This window comes from Chroicocephalus ridibundus, chromosome 12, assembly GCF_963924245.1.
Source record: "Chroicocephalus ridibundus chromosome 12, bChrRid1.1, whole genome shotgun sequence".
In the NCBI taxonomy this organism is placed as follows: domain Eukaryota; kingdom Metazoa; phylum Chordata; class Aves; order Charadriiformes; family Laridae; genus Chroicocephalus; species Chroicocephalus ridibundus.
In genome coordinates, this window is record NC_086295.1 from 352619 (window position 1) to 369810 (window position 17192).

Sequence of the window (17192 nt, forward strand, 5' to 3'; positions counted from 1 at the left end):
GTCAACAGCAGAGGTGAATTTAGTCCATGGGTCCTTTAAGGAAAGAGGTCCTTTCTTCTGGAAAGCATGAATCCGCATGAAGTGATCACACTGACATTTAATGAAGCCATAGCTTACCCACATACACTGAGTAGAATGGGCTTCACATCACCTTTCCAGCCTAGACTGCAATGAGCAACAGTTTAGTAGGGTGTCTTTGTAAACTCCAGGGGAAACAGTCCTCAAGAGCTGCTGATGACAGAGTGGAGAAGTGTGATATTTTGGGGTCTGAATGGCAGAGTTTTCGTAGGCAATCAAAGACATTACTTAAAATTATTAGGTCTGGCAGGGTTGTTTTCATTAGGTTTCATCTGAAAATATACATGAAAAAATATTAGACTTTTGATAATAAAGTCAATATCTGAAGTCCAGGTTGGATATGGAAGCTGGAGCTTTGAGTTTAGAAGCAAAAAATAACTATTAGTATTAAAGGCTAGATCTGAATCCCACTGACATGAGCAGGTGGGCCTAGATAAGAAAAACCCAAAGCTGGTTCTGCCCAGAAACTGAACCATAGACCTGTGAAGTTCAGGCCACCTCTGCTTGTTGTTCCTTTTCTCACTTTCTCACTTTCACCTTTTTTAGCTGCTTTTCATTTGTAGAAACAAAGAAGAAGAAAAATAAGGAAAAAAAGATATCCATCGCTAAACTGGCCTTCCAGATGCCGAGTTCCAGTCTCGATCCAGCTTCTACGGGTAGCATTACAGAGCCTGGAAAAATAAGGATTTTAATAAGCCAGCCTCTGGAAAAAAATTCAGAGTTGCGCATTTCAGCAGAAATGCATCTCTTGTCACACTACAAAATGTACGAGGTGCCATCCTTCAGCCTGCTTGTTTAAGAAAGAGAACAAAAGAAAAAAGACACATCAATGCTAATATCTCCCAAAGGGAATAGTCAGTGTCCAAGCATGTAATAGGTCCGTCCCTTTTTTACCCCAATGGGAAACTAAAGTAGCAACTTTTCCCGTGGTCTTAAGATAAGCATATAACTTTTAACAATCATTAGAGTAGCACGGCTTCAGAAGCACAAGGAAAAAACTCTCTTTGACTTGCTCTGCGGCTTTAGCAGTTTGAAAAGATTCCCAAATTGTTTGTTTTCATTCAGTTGTTTATCACTGATTTATACAATTCCCCACCAAAATGGTTTCTTATAATTTTCATTCGGGCAAATGTGACAGCACTCTTCACCTTTTGTTCTATTTTCCTCACTTCCTCCTATTGCTTCCGAGAGATTTACTGCTCTACTGACATAAGTTTTCAATATCCATGGTACACAGCATGAAAGCTGTAAGGGCTCTTAATTCATTTGGCAAAACCCATTAAGATTTCGTGAGTGTTGTAGAAGTTTAACAACCTTCCCAAGGGAGGCGTTCAGCAGGAGTGATGACTCAGAGGACAACGAACTGCCACGCACGGGTTTGCTGTGAAAGATGAATGCTGTGCGTTGCTGCATTGAAGGGAATTTCTTGAGGGGAAGTTCTTATGGGCACGTGTCAGACTGGTTTGATTCTTGACTTTGCCACACGCCTTCTGTGTGACCTTGAGCAAGACATGCAGCTTGTTTACGAGATTCAATGAGACTGAGGGCAGGTGGCACTCAACAGATCAGAATTACAACTGCCAATGGCCTCATCATTCACAAATATATATAGTATATTCTACCCACTTAAAAAAAACCCAAACCCAAATGCTGATCCATCTCTGATGCAGTGAATCTACTCTGAGAGAGAAGCTCCAATCTGAATGCAAACTCTAGGCTTAGTTCAGCAACAATTCCCCACAAAAGAAAAACTCCTGGATCCAGGTCTAAGATAGAATCACAGAATCTTCAAGGTTGAAAAGGACCTTTGAGATCATGGAGTCCAACCAAACACACACACACACACAAAAAATCAACAACCAAACCAAACCAAACCAAACAAAAAACAACCAAAAAACCCCCAACAACCTACAATCTCTGGCACTAGAGCATGCCCTGAAGTGCCACATCTAGACGTTTCTTAAATACCTCTAGGGACGGTGACTCAACCCCCTCCCTGGGCAGGCTGTTCCAGTGCCTGACCACTCTTGCAGTAAAGTCATTCTTCCTAATATCTAATCTAAACCTCCCCTGCCGCAACTCCAGACCATTTCCTCTGGTCCTGTCATTATTCCCCTGGGAGAAGAGCCCAACACCCACCTCTCTGCACCCTCCTTCCAGGTAGTTGTAGAGGGCAAGGAGGTCTCCCCTCAGCCTCCTCTTCTCCAAGCTCAACATGCCCAGCTCCCTCAGCCTCTCCTCATATGCCCTGGTCTCCAGACCCCTCACCAGCCTGGTAGCTCTCCTCTGGACACGCTCCAGCACCTCAATGTCCCTCTTGTACAGAGGGGCCCAGAACTGGACACAGCACTCGAGGTGAGGCCTCACCAGTGCCGAGCACAGAGGCACCATCACTTCCCTGCTCCTGCTGGCCACGCTATTCCTGATACAAGCCAGAATGCTGTTGGCCCTCTTGGCCACCTGGGCACACTGCTGGCTCATGTTAAGCTGGCCGTCCACCAGCACGCCCAGCTTCCTTTTCTGCTGGGCAGCTTTCCAGCCACTCTGCCCCAAGCCTGCAGCGTTGCCTGGGATTGTTGTGACCGAAATGCAGGATCCGGCACTTGGCCCTATTACACCTCATACAGTTGGCCTTGGCCCATCGATCCAGCCTGTCCAGGTCCCTCTGTAGAGCCTTCCTACCCTCAAGCAGATCGACACTCCCACCTAGCTTGGTATCATCTGCAAACTTACTGAGGGTGCACTCAATCCCCTCATCCAGATCATCGATAAAGATATTAAACAAAACTGGCCCCAAAACTGAGCCCTGAGGGACACCACTGGTGATGGGCCGCCATGATACAACCCAAAATCATGCCAGTTGCAGGACTCTCCCAATCCTGCCAACAAGGCACCTTTATTTAGATCATAGGACAGGTATAGATGTTTGGTTCAGCTGTTACTCACACCAATTGATTTTGGAAACCTGCAAAATTCCAACCATGAAGATTCTATTCTGTAATTCCTATGAAGCATCCCTAAATCTTCTGTGCACCCATCAGTGGTAATTTCTGATGACATTTTGCTTATAATTGTGCAAAAAAGATAATGCTTCCTGAGAAACACGGGACAATTAGCATTTTCGCATCAGCTCCATTTTCAGTTTAATCTGCTTGGATGCTTTAAACTTTCTAGAGAATAAGAAATAGCACAAAATTGAACATTAATGCCAATGCTTGGTGCAAGATATAAACACGCTTCAATTTTCCTAGCATGCTGAAAAGGAGCTCTGCATTTTAACTTCTGTTTGATGCCTAAATTAAGCCCAGTAAAATATTCCTTGGTTTATAGAAGTGTATTAATTAAGAAAGTGCCTGATTTCATTTCTATGAGTAGGTTCAAAATGACAGATTTGAAGGGAAAATTTAATCAGATTTTGGTTTTAACTAGACACTGAAAACTGATGACTAAAATGATATGTAACTCTCACGTTGCCAACCCAGAACATGAATGCCCAGAGCACAGATACCAGTATAGGAAGGAATCAGCAGTGGTTTAATTACATGCAGTAGACTCAAATCACCGGTGCTTTGGGTGCTTGCAAAATTTTCAGGCTCTGGTGACAGATGTGGAATATTTGAAGAGTCTCCTGAAGTGTGGCAAAATTTTGCCTGGAACTTGCACGAGAATCAAGTGTTTATTACAGCTTTATAAAAAGATAAGTGATGCCCTATCTATTTCTGCCAATTTTCCTGAATAAAGATTGTAGGTTAAAAGATCTCGAAGTTTCCTATCCACAAACACAAAGGTCATGTCTGTGTCAAGTTAATTGTTTCAACTGCAACCATGGATTTGGAAGCATCAGAAGTGGATCTCAGGCATGCTACCTGGAGGGTTCTCAGCTTCATCACTGTTTACTGCATGTGGGTCCTCCTGCTATGTGCCGGGGCAGGGTCTATTCCTACACCACCATCCTTCTTCTCTTTCTCCCATCCCCAACTGGCCAACGAGGGCAAAGTCATGCAGCGCACCAGGGAGCACACTGGGCAAGGCTGAGAGTGAGAGGAGGCATCCACTACACATCTGCTGTGCTGTGTCCCATGAGACGTCCCATACAATGAATGTTTGGTCTAAGGCCTCAAACATCCTCTGCGGAACAGAGATATATACAGGACAGAAACAGCCTGGTTCAGCTGGTCTAGAAAGAGCCAGAAATTAACAGTGCAAAGGTCACTTTTTATCCAAGAGGATTCTATCTCATTCTTTTCTTGAAGCGAGAGATCCCCACAAATCTGTAGCAAGAGATGTTCAGTCCTGGTGTGGCTACCTACAGGACAGTGTACAGAGAAACTCAAATATTCCAAAGCCTTGTGCAAGTGAGAGAGAAACTGCAGTCGCCCTGGTTCTGCAAGTGCCCTTCCCCCTGCTCAAATCTTACATTTTTCTGAAGCAGAAGAAATGGTCTTACCCAGATTTAGATATTTATTTTTTTAAAAAAAGACATTAGTGTAATAAATGTTTACAAAAGAATCAGTAACTATCTACTGGAAAGTTTGCCAGTCAGAATCCTTAGTTAAATATATTATGTGGTTTCTACCTACTAGACAGAAGACCACATCACATTTCATTTTGAATAATCCTGCCACTAAAATGGAAATTTTTTTTACATAGTAGTGATGGAGACTGTTTGCCAATGAGACACCCTCTACCAGACGGCTTCTCACGGTCACCCCCAGGACAGAGCAGATAGTGGACTTTGAGGCTTTGTGGCTGAGAAAGGTACTGTCAGCACTGCAAAGGAAAGACCATGAGTCAACAGAAAATTTGGTTTCTCCCTGGTGCCAGTTCTTTGGACTATGCAGACACAAATATTCACTGCAGGAAAGAGGTGCATGAAAGAAGGATACTGTGGGCTGCTTGGAGTCATTGCTTCCATGCCACCCACTATACTAACTCTTAAAAATAGGACTGCATTAAAGTAATCCCTACACACTTCTTTTATGTAACGGTGGATGAATACTGGCACACAAATGTCCATCCCTCTTCCATGGCGTTCTGTTTTAAATTACAGCCACTTGATGTTAATTTTCAAACCTAGCAATTACTGAATAATTTCTGCATTTTATAGAAGGCGTAACAAGAATACTCCTCTTGGGGTGAATCAATATCAGCTTATGCCAAGAAAGAGAGTATTTTTCAGTAGATAGTCACTCCTTCTTCTTTTTTTTTCCTCCCTCATAGTCATTACTTACATGGGTGATTCTAATATTAAGGGTACGTGCATGTGGTAGGTGGGTGGCAATGACAGTTACTGGTTATTCTATGGACATGTCTGCCACGGCTCATACTAATGTAATTAGAAATCCATTGCAATGAATATTGAACTATGCACACAGCTTAATAGCAATTTTTGGAATAGTTCTTTATAACAAGTGTAGCAGAATGGATAACCACAGAGAATGAAGATCTCTGCTTACAGAGGGCAGGGGTGTAGAATAACCAGCAGCAGAGCAATCCAGTGTAGCGTGGTTGCTCTTTGTAACACACGCGTACTGCTTATTTATTTAGACAAAACTGCTACAAAACTTCGTAGGGGGTTGGATGCACATCATCAAAAATCTTCTTGAGGAATGGTCTAAAACGATAACAGGGCAAATTAAATTTACCACAGTTTCTCTCTGCTTTGACTCAAGAGGAATGAAGATCTATTGAACTCAGAAGAAGGGGCTTCAGGGCACTGGACTTACAGTCTGGGCCAGAGATAATTTTCTGACATTACAGCTCTAGGCTACATCTGGTTACAAGGTCCCTGTTTTGTTAAAAGTTTCTAAGCCTGCCTGTTTCCTTTGTTATTGGGAATTATTTATAAATTGCATTGCTGCAACAGTGGAATTAGATGTCATCAAAAAGCTCAGGAAGGAATTGTTTTTGCCATTCCTACATTACAGCTGTGTATTTTCCCACCTGGGCTTTAGATTCCTACCGATTTTAAACACTGAGGTGAAAACATACACACAGAAGAGCAAGTACCAAATTGTATGAATGATAAATACCCTTGGACGGCAGCTTGGATTGTAGCAGCTCTGTCCATCGATCTATTGGAGGGCAAAACTGAGCTTAAGCTGTCTGTTCCTAAAGAAATTAAAAGTGTTCTTTATGAAACGGATCTTTTCTACAGAAATTTCTCCTCTATAGAAATTCTTTCTAAAGAAATCCTGAAAAGTTGCTAAAACCTTCTGAGAATCACTAATGGACTCTAATTTCTACTACTTTTGGCAGATGTCCAGCATGCTCAGCATCTCACAAGGACTTTGAGTCCTTTTGAATCTAAACAGAATAGAGCATCTACTTTAAGCAAAACAAAATTAATCTTCCATGTTGCAGTTTGCAGCAGCAGCCATCTCATGAGAGAGAATCAAACCTCCAAAAGAATAGCTACGAACGCAGAAATCGGATATCCTCCAGACTCATCCGCATGACCAAACAAGGATACGAAGAGCAAGATTTGCAAATTAAAATGCTTAAATTATTAGTAAATATCCAGGTACATGGAGTAACCATCCACCTCATATTTGACATTCTAATTAACTCTGAATAGGAATCCGAGCAATTGCCTCAATACTGGTGATGAAAAGCTTGACAAAAGGATATGATGATCTCTACAATGAGATTTGTACTGGATCAAGATCTGGCAACCACGATACTGACTTCTACAATACCCAGCACTGGATAATTATGTAAATCCAGGTAAACCTCTGTAGGCAAAAGTTTAAAATGGGGCACCTGCTCTGCTAAACCTACTTTCTAAAACTTTAGCATTCATAGTTCAAAATAGTAAATTCTACTTGTCTCTGTTACTTGTAAAGTGATAGTACTAACCACCACAAAACCTTGTGCAGCTCTAATAGCTGGTCAATCTTTTGGCATCCAGAATATTGTTGGATGGAAAATTTTTCACATTGTTTTTTGGAAAAACCCATCCATTGGATTTCCATTTAAACACAAAGAGGGAAATGAAAAGTGGGAATTGTTTCTATTTTCCATAATAGACAATTTAATTTAAAAAGGGAAAACTATATTTTTATAGCAAACATATACATATTATAGCTTCACTGAAGGAATGTCAGTTGTCTTGAAATTCTGTGCAGGAAAAAAAAAGCACGACTAGTTCATGTGTTTGTAAAATGTTCTGAAATCCATGGAGACAGAGCCATACCCTGACAGCCTTCTTCCCACCACGTGTCACATAGGAGGCCCTGAGCATGAGCACGGCCAGGAGTTTCCAGCAGAAAATGACAAATGGCTACATATGCAGTTTTAGTTAATGAACTGGTGACCCGACGATGCAGTATTCAGGAAACACCAGCTGGTAAAACTCTGTGCAACAAAATAAGGCGAAGCAACTGGAAAATCACTAACAGCACAGCGTCTTTTTGTGGCATGCCAGCTAAAGAGATCCATGTACTTTAAAAAAAACCAAAAGAGAATGTTTAAATAAAAAGTATGATATAAACATCTTTGTTAACAGTATTTCTCTTGTAGGAAATATTCTTTTATTACTACACTAAGTTTAATTGCATTAGTAACTGTAAGAAATATCTTCCAAGCAGTTAAGAACAATAATGAGTTAAGGCTGATCAAACTCTTTGCGGAGAACAGAAAGTCTGAAAAGATCAAAGTTAGTTCTGCGCCAACACTACTAGTAAAACGCAGCGTTTCCTAGTCTTTCAGTTTTACACTCAAATACTGTTATTTCTGAGTAGATCAATTTTAAATGTGAGTGTAATGTATTAAACTTAAAAGCCGAGTTTAAATTATTAAAATGACTTATATTAGCTTCAAGCACCGTGGCTCCATTTAAGCAAATGAATTAAGCACATGCTTAAGTACATTTCTATTGAGTTAAGCTGTTTAGCAATTGCTTTCCCTGCAGGCCTACTGCAGCCTAAAGCATGTAAACGTATGCAAAATTTGGGGATATACTTAACTGCATGGTTTTAATAGAAGTGCAACATTGAATTTGAGATTGATCTTGGACCCAAGGATGCCACTTTGCATGAACAAACAAGCAACTGCATGGCTTTGTTTTGGTTTTGCCCTTATCACACAGTAAAAATATAGTTGGTAAAGAAAAAAATAATTAAAAATCCTTTCCAAGTATTTATGGAAAGGTGAATTCCAGGAATGATTAATGAGGTGGTACCAGAGGCAAACAGACTCCAAAGCAGGGGAGAAAAAAACCCCCACAAGCACTAGATCAATCCATCCTCTGTCAGTGCATAATAAACACTGTGGTCTTCCAGCCTATAATTCACCGGATTCAATATTAGGTCATTTAAGAATCCCTGTGTGACACAAATAGAAAAACAAGTTATCAGCGAAATATAATGATTAATTTTATGTGTAGCAAAGAGATCTGCATGCCTATTCAACTCCTCGGAAGCCCCTTGACAGCAGATTTTTTAAATTTTTTTTCCCTCCTTTTAGTCTACAATTGACACAGTGTTCCCGATGACCTGAAATGAGGTTGTCAGGGGGAATGAATATCACTTATGAAGAGGTTTCACCGCCAATGGGCATTAAACCAGCAGCAACATTGTCCTTCAAAAATGAATGAAATTAGCAGCTCCCTTTGTACTGGTGCAGGGCAATATATATAAATAAACAGGAAAGCATGAAGCTAAATGATCATTTATAGCAGCACAAAGACTGCTCTAGTCCCAGCATCTGCATATTTATTAGTTGCTACGATACGGCTGAATGCTAGAACCTAAATTACAATGAGATTCAACGCACAACTGAGAATAGGTAGACTGAATTAAACAAACACGATGCTGGTTGTTCCCTTCCAGCTGGAAGAATGATACTATGGTACACATATTTCAATAAATACACCGTGATGATTCTATTAGGAATTGGAATAGTTGTCGAGTCATAGGACTAATTAGCATCTTTATGACTGATAAGTGAAAGAAAATATTATATAACTTACTGAATTGCTTGATACAAGCACAAAATCCCAATGAGTATTTGCAGAAACAACTTGGGAACAGCAGCAATAGGCCCAACCCTGAACCCAGCCACAATGATGGGAAAATCCCCACTAATTTTAATAAGAATAAGGAACCTTTTAAGTAATTGGTAGTAAAAGATCCCCACAATTTTATAAGAAGTGTGTAGCTATACAAAAGTCCATTTTATCCTAAGAATTACCTGTAAAAGCTGTAGTGTAAAATGACCACAATCAAATTATTCCAACCCTAACAATTCTATGATTCTATGATTCTATGAAATGAGGAAACACTTTCCACGGGTCTCCAGAATCTGGATAAAGTCAAGTTTTCATGTGAATCCTGTATTTGTAACATTTCCTGGTGGGTCCCTAATTAATTCTTTCTAGAACCAGTATATATGATAAATAATTTGAAACAATGAACAATTAAGTTTACAAAATAAAAGGGAATTTTAAAATCTTAACTTTACGGACAACATCCAGGACAACTAATATTCTGTATTTCACTCCTGAGGACAGTGGGACTGAGTAGTTCCTAAGAACACCTCAAAAAAGGATCAGTCCCCAAAACTTGAGTTGGCTGACCTCAAATGTCATGTATTTTGGCATTTGACCAATGATGGGTGTTGGAGCCTGGATGGAAGGTTGGCCCCAAGTATGAGGCATTCATATCCGTGGTCCTCCTCCTGCAGAGTTTTCTCCAGAGGCGCTGGGCTCACGGGAGCTTTTCCCACTGACGTCGCAGGGCTTTGGGCTGTGAATTTCCTCAGCATCTGCTCTCTGGCAGACAGAACAGTCTCTGCGTGAAAGTTCAGGCAAGTTCCTATGTGACTGAATTGTATCCAGTTCTTAAAAAAGCTTTTAAAAAGAGAAAAGCAAATGTCCAAATCTAGAGAATCAAAGCTACTAAAGAACTGGATGAAATCCTGTGGCAAACAGGCATTTCTTTCAAGGAAGTAGTTGTATGGCTTTGGAGACACGACCAGCCTTCTCTTCTGAAGACAATGCACAAAGGGTCACCAAGAGTCACAGAGTGCTTCCCACACACTTGCAGGTGGGCCGCCCTCCAGTGACTGCTCCGCATGTCTTAAACCCAACTGGTAGCTTCGGCAGAGAATGAGAAGGCAGTAACCTGAATTGCAGCAACCGCAATGTCGTTCTTCAACAGAGGAGCAGCTTCTAACAGGGCTCTGTAACTCAAGGGGATGAAGTGCCTGGCCGAGGAGCGCAGTTTTATTCTGCAGGAAAAACGTGTGGAATAGCAGAAAGCTACAGTGCACCAGGGCAAACAATTCTCTGAGGTGCTAAAGGCTCACCTCATATTAAACACGGTTGTTTTCTCAGCTTGCTTGCTGTCATTTTGACCAGTGACAGGTTATTCATTGCTGAGCTGGATAAGTAGCAACTTTTTGAAATGCCGCTGTTGTTTCCTTTGGTTTGGACTTAAGCAATTAGTGGAAGTTTAAAGCAGACTGCTGTTTCTGAAAGGTTATCTTCTCTAAGTGCAGCATCTCCATGCCATCAAAGAGAGCTGAGACGTACAGGACCAAGAAGAACAAAAGAGAAACAGCCGCCAATGTAAGAGCCAAAGAACGTGGAGGATGAAAGACCACCTGGGCATGGAGAAAACGACGACAGCAAATGGAAAGAGAGTTTATGCTGGGCATCCCTGAACCCTAAACAGGAATAGCCCTGGCAAGTGTGGAAGAGAAAGCGATGAAGCATTTTTCAACAGATCCAGCCCCAGATTCCTCTGAGTTAAACTCTCTTGTAGGGAAGAGTTTGTACTCATGACAGCATCCAGAAAAGAATTTAGAAAAGAAGGGCTGGATTTCAAAGATCCTCAATTGTAAACAGTCTTGACACATTTGTATTACTTATTTCACTGAGGCAGAAGGTGGATTAATTGTTAAATAATTACAGTTTAGAGATGGACAAAATAGCTCCAGGGAACAGGCTCATCAGCAACAGAATTTATAATGCTCTGTAGCAATAAAGGTATTTTCTCCAAGATCACACAATATTTACATAATTTTATTAACTTTACAGTGGTTCTGTGAAGCTCATCAGAGCTTGTCAATGCAGCTGTAGGAAGCAAATGAAAAATCTCAGCCCAGGGAAGATAAATGCTACTTGCTGTAGAGACCCTATATTGAACCATCTGGAGAGTTCATAGCAGAATACTCTGTAGAAGAAATACAGAAGAAGTCACAAACAAAACAACTTTGTAGAATTTTAATATCTTTTTCTAATGGATATTGATAGTTTCCTGCCCTCTGCTTTCTCTTCCCTGCCGCAGCTAAATCTTCTTCCCAGTAGTCAGACAACTGGCTGAATTGCTGGTTTGAGGCCAGAACTGGGGTGCTGGATGGTCACTGCACTCCATGCTTCCAAACAGAAAACTCTGGCGTAACAGTGATTTTCTATGCCTTCTGTGCGAGGGCAGCTATTAGAGATGGATGATACCAGCAGCAGAAAACTTGGCCTTGACCTCCCGAAGGAAGATACAGCGTGCCTGCGTGGCCTGTCCTGACGGGCAAAAGAAAGGGAAAGCTTTGTAGCCCATGGCACTTCTACAGACTCCTACTTGTGAAAGCTTATCAATATTGAGGAGTTTTATGTTTCTTTGGCTTGACGAAGCAATACAATACATACAATTACTAATACTGTAATTACGAGTACTACAGTCTATTGTGAGTAGACGTTACGCTTACTCATAGGCAGCATAAAGAACATGAATACTCTTTCTCTTTGACTTAACATTCTCTGCCTTTCTGTTCTGAAAACTTTTTTCCTGAGATTGTATCAGACGGTTATTCGTGCAATTTTATGACTTTTATGATGGTGGAATACCTGATTCCATCCTGTATTTGAGCTTGCTTTTCCAGGGGAGCCCCACATTCCCCAAAGCAGGTTTGCTTTAGTTTATAATCTTTACCTTGCATGATAAAATAAACGCCAGGATGACGGAGAGCTGCCTTTCTAGGTCAAACAATTGCAGAAAAGTCAGGGAGAGGCTGGAGGGGAAATGCCTGTTCAATCAAGAAAGTTCACTAATGATTTCTAAAATGTCTTAATTGCTTCAGCACAATCTACAGGCATCCCTTTCATGCCTCATACAGGACAAATAACTCAGTCTAATATTTCAGAATTAGCAACTTGATGAAGTAACCAGACTATAATCTTCCTAGTCATGGGTTAGAATTTTTGAGGTCTCATCAGCACACCACAGCTTCTTTCTTTAAGTGTTTTGTGTAATGGCAGGCTTATCTTCAAAGAGCAGATGTATGAACCATCATTTTTGATTAAAGCCATCCAGTTGGAAGAAAAAAAAAATCATCTGTTCACTGCAGTTAGAATCATCTATTTTAAATACATTTACATATTCCCTTAGCTGTCCAACTATTTTTTTTACCCACTTTCCCTTCTTTTTGCAGCTTGGAATCCTGCCACATTTGTATTTTGTACTAACTACTCAGGGTCCTAATTAGCAGAAATGGGATGTCAGCAGGGTACCAGCCAGCAAGGGAGGCTTTTTACTTCATTGGGAAGACATGCAGCATGTGGCATGGATCAAAATCTTTGCATCCCATGCGGAGAACAGCATGACGTGAATTGCAGAGCAAGGTAAATGGGAGAATTTGGGTATCTTGGAAATTTGTGAATTGTCAAAAGCTGCCAATTCACGCATTTTAGCTATAGGCAAAATGAAGGGGGTTTGCCAGCAATAATGTAAAATAATCCAAAATTTGAGCATGCGGCACACTCAAAAATAACCTGCAGTTCCGGTTTCTGAGCCCACAGCTGTTCTGCACAGCCCAGTCCCATTGACATCTAGGACTGGTAAAAAGAAGAGATTTGGGTATGACAACAGAGATCACACAGTCTCACTTTAGCTGCCTGGTCCCCATGAGAATTCCAGAGTCCTCCAGAACATACGGATTGCCTACAGAGCACTGGGGAGTTAAATGTCTCAAGTAAGGTCCAAGATGAACAAGAAAGGAGCTGATTTGGCAGTAGCATCAGCCACCAACAAATGGCAAGGAGAGATGTATCTCAGATCACGCCCCCTTCAAAGACAACCATGTCCCCTACTCAGTGCTGCCCCATGCCTCCACCACACGGAAACCACAGCTCATGAAAAGATGGAGGGAAGACTGATATCCCCCAATTTGGATGTCTGTGGAAGAGAACCGGGTGTCAATGTCATTAATGGCAAGAAATAGGCATAGAATGCACAACAGACAGAGACAATACAGTAGATGATGTCTATTCCTATGTCTGTTTCTCACCATTTTTCAGAAGGTGTTTCTGTCACCAGACCCAACTAGGGCCTTCTTATTTTGTGAAATCCTTTTTTTTTTTTTGAAGACATTTGAGGAATTAGCAAGTAGGATGTGGGGAATTCTGCAATATCAACCCCATGGGTCCACGGTCAAAGATCTGAATGTAACAAACTGTCTGATCTTACTCTCCTTACTTCACTAGGACTATGATATTTTGGGAGATTTTCTGTGGACATTTGGGAGAGAATGAACGGTGTGGAGTGTTCTTTACTGAAATGGATGCTTATCACGAGATACGAATTCAATGTACAGAGGCCTCACTTGCACAGAGTAAGATTCATTGATTCATCGAAAGAATATTTCACCCAAGAGTCACTCAGTAAATGAAGATTATTTAGGTTTGAAGGGGTGTCTGGAGGTCCTTTAGCCCAGTCTTCTGCTCAAAGCAGGGCTAACTTCAAATATAAATATGGAGCCACTTCTTCACTGAGTGTGTAATAGGGGACGCTTATGGTCTTTCATCTTGTCATACTGGGACATCTTCACAGGGCTAGCAGCACGGTCTTTCTCCCTGTGGTGGGGCTGTGTCCAAGAAGAGTCAGAGATGACACTGCTGAAACATGAAGAAGGGCCAGAAGAGATCTGGTATGAGTGAGATACAAAGGCAGAAAAAAAAAACATCAGAAAGGGAAAAAGAGACCAAGAACCAAGCCATAGAGAATCATACTTAGGAAAAATCCAGGAGAGGACAAAAAAACGTACAAGGAGAGGAATAGTTCTCCATTTCCTGATGCAAACTTTGTGCTCATTTTCAGCACATTGATTTCTGCAGCCCACGTCTACCAAGTGCACAAAGACGAAGAGCAGTGGGTTGCAGATGGCAAAGCTGTTGATTTGCACGCGTCCAGGCATTTCCTGGTGTTACTCATTGCTTAACCCTGCCATTTGTAAAAATATAGAAAGGAAAGAAAATCAAGAGAATACTACTTACCCTTCATGGGCACAAACTTGCCACTATGTGTGTTTTTGACTAGTCTATCTGTCCCTCTCTTAACAGAAATACAGTAACAACAAAAGATGCAAGCAGGAAGGTTAAGAGCTGCAAAAAACATGTGGGTTGCAAGGTTAGATTGATCTAAGAAATGATCTGTCTTTTCTTCTCGCCTTTGAAATATACATCCATTGCAGCTATGATTCCTTTCAACAAACACTCAGACGAGCAAGGAGGATTTTGGTTGTGCAATGGACAGGAAATCCTCTTGAGAGTAGGCGTAATTTTAGATACACAAGGAACCTGAATGGACAATGCCAAGGGCAGATGTGTTTTTCACTTTTTTTTTATACATATATAAATATGTATAAGTTTGCTTGCTTATAACTAGTCTTCTGGTTTAAAGTCTGTTTTGCTAACAGAATTTGTTATATATTTCTATCTTCTGCTAGTTTGTTATTCTTCACGTCTGCTTAGAACATAACTCTGTCACAGGCTTCATTCTTCAATAAAGGGAGGGCGTGCCGTTTGTTCAGAGGGCATAAGCCATCTCCTCCGATCCTGCCCGGCTCTTGAAGGGAGCTCAGAAAGGCCCGTGCCGCCTCCTGTTGGTGTTTAAGGACAGAAGGGACACAATTACAATTAGTGGGTCTGACTGCGTTGCACAGGCCACAGCGTTTCAGCAAGCGCTTTCTGCAGCAGGTGCTACTCAAGCCATGCTTTCAGAGGGCATCTGGTCTGGCAGTAACGATTTGGAGAGAGGTTATGTCAGCGGCTAATTGTCTTCATAGTATACGAGTAGATGCTGATGTTCACAGTTGGTCACGGGCAGTAAAGAGCTTTTTTTCAATAGTTTAAGTAGAAGATATTTGCCAAAATATCCAGACTCAGTGGAAGAGTGCGTGGCTTTTCCCTTTGGTCAGACTGATGGCTTTGGTGCAATTTGCTTGCACACTGTCATAGCGAATTATGATCCTTGAATTACAAGTATGGTCCTTTGAAGTTACAAATGTGGTACTGCCAATGACTTTCCAAAGGAATGTTGAGCATTGCTCACTAATGAAACACGCGTTACGATAATGGTTAGTAAGGATAGTTATTAATATGCTAACCATATATCCAGTATTAAAATCTTAGCTCAGTACATCACTGGAAGGCACTAAAAGCATAAAGCTGCAAGGATGAGGTTTTAATCTGTGGTGAGGTTTGTTTTTACTGTAGATACAAGATGAAAAGAAAGAGAAGACAAGATTCTGCTGATAATAAACAGTAAAAATTGAGAAAAATTTCTTTCTTTGCTTTTTGAATAGTTTCGGTTTTGCTTTAAATTTTCTCACTTTCACTTTTCTCTTCTGCTATTTAACTTCAGGGTTTTGCCATGAGACAAACATTGGATCTGTTTTGAAATGTACAGAGTGGCACAGAAAAGAGAAAGGAACAACAAAATACCTTACACTCGCTCTTCCTTTGCATTTAGGGACAAGAATCAGCGAGAGGAGAGAAGCAAAACTGAAAACAAACAAACAAAAAGCCCAAAACCTTGAGATTTCTGAATTTGAAGGAAAACCTCAAAAATTCAAGAATTACAGAGGAGACTTCGCACTTTTGAACATACGGCTCTTTTTCCACTTTTATTTGAAAAGATGCCACAAGTGCTATTCCATATTTGCGAGCTGGACTGTCCTTTGCTCCAGCATGAGCCACCAGCAGGAGGCAGGTGTGTGCGCCGGCAGCCACCCAGCCTGCAGAAGAGAATCAGTCATGTGGGGCACAACTATGAAAGGAACAAATTAATGAACCCTCGGAAGCCACAAGGTTTGAATTAAAAATTCCAAATGACATTAAAGCCAGGATTTATCTACCTGAGACCCAGACATTACTCAGTAGAAAGGATTTATTTGATCCAGTTGTACTAGGTTTGCTTCATTCACTTCTCTATGGTGTTGTGCTAGCAAGATATTGTTATCCCCGTACACAAAGTTCCACGCGATGAGTATGTTGATGAAACGCTGCTCTATATCTGCTGGATATACATTTGGTACTGCCAATCATGTTGGGCTGCAAAAAATAATAATACAGGTACCTAAAAAGAACAGATTCTGTGGTCTTTTTGTTACTTTCTTCATAGTGACTCTGGAACACAGTAAAAAAGAGTGGGTTATAAAGATTTCTCTAATGAGGCATGAATATTCTGATCAATTCAGAGCTCTTAGGCAGTTGGTTTTATCTGCCTTGCCTAGTAGAATGCAGTTCGCAGTACTGAGTAATCTCAGCCAACCTCCCTGTTTTCTGAGCACTTTGTAGGAGGTTAGATGCTATTATGCTGTCATTACTCTGCATTACAGCAAAGCTGAAATCTCTTGTGACTTTCTTCATGGAAAAGTTAGTCTGTGGCAGGGGAAACAGGCCTTTGGCAGTGTGGGGTAATACTAAGAATGACTAAAGAGCTAGACAGAGTGAAGACAGACAAAGCCAAATAGTTCGCAGGTTGCACTCTCCTCTGAGTTAGGGACCAAAGTATTAAAGCTGACCACTAGAAAAGCATCGCGGCCAGTGACAATAATGGCAATGCTCCACAGGTTCTGAAAGGCCAACTATGGCCTGGATGGAGTGGAACTTCTCAGAGGACGTGACATGCTAGCCTCAGCGCAATAGCAGTGGCTTTGACCAGAAGGTGGGCAAGAAGAATTTGCTACAGATTAGCAACTCCAGGATAAACTGGCTCTCTTGGAATAATTCCCTGATTACGACAGTTTCTTCCAGGAAAAAAAAAATCACTGGGTTCTGCTCTGGGAGGGCACAGTGAGTCAAGATCACAGCCACTTTATTCTGGAAGATAATTCAG

The 17192-nt window shown here is 41.2% G+C and overlaps 1 long non-coding RNA gene across 3 annotated transcripts in view; it reads right to left on the minus strand.

Moving 5' to 3' along the window:
- LOC134522265 (uncharacterized) overlaps nucleotides 1–17192 on the minus strand; it is a 302419-nt gene that overhangs the window by 140970 nt on the left and 144257 nt on the right. The window lies entirely within an intron of this gene.